Raw genomic sequence first — 6,244 nt, forward strand, 5'->3', positions numbered from 1 at the left:
TACAGTCATCTCAAGGCAAAATCTATTTAGTTTATGTCTTAATTTCTTTTCTTGTTGCTATAATAAATAACTGGAACAGAAGCACCTTAAGGAAGAAAGGGACTATTGTGGCTCACAGTTCCAGGGTACAGTCCATCATGGTGAGAAAACCATGGTGAACAGAGCTTGACACACTCACACTCAGGAACAAAGACAACAAATGCACACTAGTGCTCAGCATACTTTCTCCAGATTATGTAATCCAAGATCTTCTTTCTGTTCAGGGAATGATCCTATGCACAATTAAGACCATTCTTCCTACTTCAATTAATGTAATCAAAATGATTTCCCAAAGGTATTCCCACAGGGCCATCTCCCAAGTGGGAATTGTCTAGATTTGACAATTATTTTGTATCTATGGATGGTGAAAAACGTGTTTATTGGTTCAATTGTCATTAGTATACAACATTTCAACTTAACACATTGTACACCATAAGTCTACCTAATTTTATTAAAATTTCCTCCTTTTGCTGTTTTTCAATGTATTTGTTTAATGTGTGTGTGTGTTTCATTACATGATATAGCATGCACGTGAAGATTAGAGGATTACTTACAAGATTCAGTTCCAGGGATCAAACACGTCATTAGGATTGACCCAGTGACTTAATCCTCTGAGCCACCCTCTTGGCCCTTAAACATGTTCATTTTCAAGAAAAGACTCCCGCATTTCATCAGTCCAGGCCGATCAGTAAAATATCCCTCCCTCAGTAGTGGGTAACTCCACTGATTGCAATAAATCAGATCAGGCCAAATTAATAAATCCAGGTTTTAATCTGACAAAAGTATTCCCGGGTCTCAGGGGAAGAAGAGAAACCACATGGGAGGACCTTAAATACCCTGCAGGCAGTCTGGAGAGGAGCCTGGGGGCTTTCTCTGGGCAGGGTTTGGAGAGGGCAACTCCAGGAGAGGAGCTGAGGGCAGGGTTGGGAATGGGGCCCACGCTGGAGATCCCCAGCACCGGCCATGAATTTGCAAGCCTGTGGCAAGGATGGAAAGTATATTAACTCTCCCATTCATATTATCATGTGGCTAGATCCCACCTCCATTTGCTGTAAGTCATAAATCTCATCCTCAGTGGTGAGGGCATTAATGTGGAAGTGGGGCTAGGGGGGTCCCGGGAGATCCTTGGTATCTCCTGAGATTCGTATTGAGGTTGTCTCCTTTCCCTGTTGCTAACTTGACAGCTTCTGTAGCGCTCTTGTGAGATAAATAGCACCACATTTTTTTTTATCATTTTTATTTACTGAAACTACATTTTCCAGACAATATGTTCTGACCACGGTTTCCTTCCAGAATCTCTCCACCTCCACATCTGTCTTAACTCCATTCCTTTCTGTTAGAAAACAAACAGGCAAATTAAAATAAAAGAATCAAACCAGAATAAAACAAACAGAAAAAAAGAAAAAAAAAACATATACATACCCAGAGACACATACATACACTCACTCAAAACCCATTAAAACCCATAATCAGAAAACAGTATGTAAGCAAAGGCAAAAATCTAGTAAGGTTAAAAACTGCCTAAACAACATTACATGACAAAATGTCTCCCAAAGTACCACTGAGTTCATTTCATGCTGGACGTGGGGCCTGCCCTTCACTGTGGTTTGTATAACCAGTAAGACTCTACTGAAGAAAATTGACTTCCTTTTTGAGAAGTCGACAAGTGGAGATGGATTCTGGCACTGGAGTGGGTCTCCCCTCTAGTTCCAATCTTGGTGCTGAAAGCCCATCCTGTGGTAACTGTAAGGCACAGGTTTCTTGGCGTCTTGCATCCCCATTGACCCTTACAATCTTTCTGTCTCTTGTTTCTCTTTGTTCTTTGAGTCCAGAAGTAAAGGATTTGATGAAGACATCCCATTTAAGACTGAATTTTCCAAGATTTCTCACTCTCTTCATCTGGTCCAGTTATGAGTCTGTGGTGGTATTCTAATTGTACTGAAATGTGATTTTGATTGTATGTTAATAAATAAAGTTGCCCGGGCATCAGAGCTATTAGAGCCATAGACAGAGTGTGGCGGTGGTGGCACACGCCTTTAATCCCATAGATCTCTGTGTGTTCAGGGATATAGCCAGCATTGGAGACATATGCCTTTAAGACCTGGTGGGCTGTACATACAGACAGTGATGAGGCAGTCACGTGTTTGGGTTTACAACCAATGAGAAGGCAGAATGACTATGAAACGACTTACACACAGGAAAATAGCTCTCTTTTGGGAAGCTGGGACACCGCAGGAGGAAGGGTGAGATTTTAGCTCTGAGCTCTGACCTCTTGGCTTTCTCTTTTACATTGTTTCTGTGTTTCTTATTTAATAAGACGGTTGGTTACATCTACATCTGGCGCCCAACTTGGGGCTCGAACCCACGACCCTGGGATTAAGAGTCCCATGCTCTACCGACTGAGCTAGCTGGGCTTTGAACCACTTTACTTAAATTTTCTGATTTGTAACCTGCCTTTCCTTCTTTGTTGGCATCTGTATAAAATGTACGAACTCCAGATATGGGTTTTTGCCGTACAATTCGAGGCAAGATCCAATCAGCTCTCTTGATAAGATCAATTCTGTCACTTTTGGGATATTTACTGTTAATTTCTCCCAAAAAATTACTGCAAGCTCTTTGCCAAGGTTTACTTTCTGTCCATAATTTGTCAATGTCCTCCTTAGTTAATGGTACGACAATTTCTGCTGGGTCTATTCCTGCTAATTGACGAAGTCTCAATTTTCCTTTGCAAATCAAGTCAGAGATTTTTTCCACATAAGTTTTTAATTTTTTATTTGGTTTATTTGGTAAAAATATCCATTCCAAAATAATATCTTCCCTCTGCATTAATATTCCAGTAGGAGAATGCCTAGAAGGTAAAATAACCAAAATGCAATCCAGCTTTGGATCAATACGATCCACGTGCCCTTCATGCACTTTCTTTTCTACCAAGGCCAATTCTTTCTCAGCTTCAGGTGATAATTCTCTTGGACTATTTAAGTCCTTGTCACCTTCTAAGGTTTTGAACAAATTAGTCAGTTCATCATTTTTTACCCCAACAATAGTTCGTAGATGAGAAATATCTCCAAATAGTCTTTGAAAGTCATTAAGAGTCTGTAGTCTATCTCTCCTAATTTGCACCTTTTGGGGTCTAATTTTTTGTAGCTCTATTTTATATCCTAAATAATTAATAGAATCTCCTCTTTGTATCTTTTCAGGAGCAATTTGTAATCCCCAGCAAGGCAATTTTTTTTTTACTTCTTCAAACATTCTTTCTAAAGTATCTGCATTTGAGTCAGCTAGTAAAATATCATCCATATAATGATAAATTATAGATTTAGGAAATTTTTTACGTATCACTTCCAATGGCTGTTTTACAAAATATTGGCACAGAGTTGGGCTATTCAACATTCCCTGTGGGAGGACCCTCCATTGAAATCTTTTAACCGGTTGAGAATTATTATAAGTAAGCACTGTGAAAGCAAATCTTTCTCTGTCTTTTTCTTGTAAGGCTATTGAAAAGAAACAGTCTTTTAAATCAATAACTATGAGAGGCCATCCTTTTGGTAACAGAGTAGGCAAAGGAATTCCAGATTGTAGAGAGCCCATCGGCTGAATTACTTTGTTAATTGCTCTAAGGTCTGTTACCATTCTCCATTTACCAGATTTCTTTTTAATAACAAATACAGGAGAATTCCAAGGGCTGGTTGATTCTTCAATATGCTGAGCATTTAACTTTTCTTCTACCAGCTCTTCTAAAGCTTGGAGTTTCTCTGTTGTTAAAGGTCATTGCTGGACCCATACAGGCTTGTCTGTTAACCATTTTAAAGGTAGAGCTGTTGGTGTCTTTGGAAGATCATCAGTTGTTGTACCCTGTTCTTGTATAATATGGATGGCTGGTGACCACTCATTAGAACAATATCTTCTAATATTTCTCTCAGTATTGGTCTTCTAATAGTGCCAGTTCAATTAAAATTTAAAGCTGACTTTGGAGTTGGAGAATGGCTCTCTCCTTTAAACTCGAGCATGTTGTTAAAAGGAAAATGCAAACTCCCTGTATCATGCCAGAGTAAAAGAGCCATCTTCTGCTGTGGGACAGGACAAAAGCCAAATTAAGGGACTATTCTATTACTAATCTCAACTCTTTGATTCTATTCTGATTCTTTAAACTTTTCTTAAAGTATGAATTTTATATCAAAATTTACAAGATTAATATATATATATAGATATTTATACATTTTAAACTTTGTTAAGATATGAATGGTCATATAGAGTACTAACTAATTCTAGAAAAAAAGGCTTCAATTAGCTGCATATACATGTCTTTGTGTTCGAGTCTCTTATCAGTTTTCTGCAGGAAATCACGGCCAGGCCTAACATCAATTGAAGTCTCCAGAAAGAAGATGGGGCCCCACAACAACAACAATTCCACATGGACAATAATAATATCATTAAGCTGACAAACATCATCCACAGATCAGCTTTGAACTACAAGGTGCTCAGAGCAATTTTGAGATGACTAGCTGAGATGATCCAGTCTCAAAGACTACTTGAATAAGGACTTGAGATAAACCCTGAACTTTGGCATTATACACAGACTAGATAATGAAGGATATAGTTACCTTTCCTTGAATTTGACAATTAACCTAAAATTTTTCTTTCAGGATAAAGAAAACTTAGCCCATACCCAGCAGGAAGCAATTTTAAGAATACGACGCCCACATTCCCAAAGAGGTGGTGTGGGGCAGGTAGTTTTTTTATCTTTTTAATGGATTTTGGGTCTGGGATAATTTTCATTGTTTAGAGGGGTTGGTTACAAATTGTTGTCAAGGGTTAGGAAAAAGGCTAAGCAAAGGAGATTAGATTTAAGGTTCTTGTTTAAAAAAAAAGAAAGGAAGAAAGAAAGAAAAGAAAATTACTAGTTTTAAATACTTTACATTGGATTGGACTGTTTTATATTGTATACAAATTTGAAACTGGTATTGTTAGAAAATGCTATATGTATATTTCTAATTGTATTTATACCATTCATTTAACAATGTAATGCAATTTTCTGATCCTTGAATATTATTATTACCAACTATTAGGATATAAAGAAATGAAAGTTAGTAGTTAGACATTACAATAGAACTTGTAGTCATATGAGATATGTTTTAAAAATTGAGCAGAGATGTTTTAGACAGGTCATCTTCAAACCCTTCAGAGATCTACAGAATATGGCATTTAAAATGTTTTAATAACTTAGAAATTTTTTCTTTTTTGAGACATGTCAGCTCCTGGCAGTACCAATATACTTCAGAGAAAATATGGGCATTGAAGAAACTGCATATGGAGTCAACTTTCATTCTGGCAAAAGTTAGCCACTGGACAACAAAGCATCCTCGAATCAACAGGACAAAATGGACAGACAGAACACAAAACAAAGGACTACTGATTCTTGCCAAAACAAGTGTGGTTATGGCTTTATCAAAAGGCATCTTCTGAGGCCAGGACAATATGGCCCCATCCCTGAATGCCCTTCGCAATCCGGAAAAGGTACAGTGCCCTTTTCCTAGAAGGCAGCTTAACAGGCAGAGGGCCAATGGCTTCTGTTGTGCAATGGAACAGCAGCTGAAAACTCATGCCTCTCGATAGTAGACTGACATTTAATAGAGGGATGTGGAGAAGAAGGGGATGCTGAGATGAAGCCATATATACACAGCCAAGAAGAATGGACAGCTGAATTCAAAAACTGTCAACAATTTCCAGAATTTAAAATCCTGAATCATGACAGGACACTAGTGGAATTCAGGTGTTTCTGGTACATGGACTGCTCTCACCCAATGTGAGGTTGAACTGTTGACCTTGTGTATATCCTACTTCACAAATGAGTCTGTCAGATACGATAAGCCTATAGGCTGAAGATGATGCCCCAACACTGCGGAGAAACCTCAGGAGACTGCCCAGGCAGCTGGCTGTTTCTGTCAACTCACAAATTTTTTGGAAATTGCTTGCATGCACTTCCTGTTTTTATTTTTGTTAGCTAATATTATTCCCTTCTTGGGTCTCTGAGGGAGTTGAAGATTAGTTAGTTATGGTTGAAGATTAGTTAGTTATAGTTGAAAATTAATTAGGATAGAAAGTGCATTAGATACATCTTGGATTTACCAAAATAGGATAGATAATGGAATTATTTTCTCTGATTTGCCAAATAGATGTTTAGGTATTTATTACTTGTATATATTGT

General features: G+C 37.9%; 1 non-coding gene across 1 annotated transcript; it reads right to left on the reverse strand.

Moving 5' to 3' along the window:
• Window positions 1-2,380: 2,380 nt before the first annotated feature.
• On the reverse strand, window positions 2,381-2,453 carry Trnak-cuu (transfer RNA lysine (anticodon CUU)). The gene has a single exon. It is a non-coding gene; the product is annotated as a tRNA-Lys (tRNA).
• Between the last annotated feature and the right edge of the window lie 3,791 nt (window positions 2,454-6,244).

This window comes from Peromyscus maniculatus, chromosome 15, assembly GCF_049852395.1.
Source record: "Peromyscus maniculatus bairdii isolate BWxNUB_F1_BW_parent chromosome 15, HU_Pman_BW_mat_3.1, whole genome shotgun sequence".
Classification (NCBI taxonomy): Eukaryota; Metazoa; Chordata; class Mammalia; order Rodentia; family Cricetidae; genus Peromyscus; species Peromyscus maniculatus.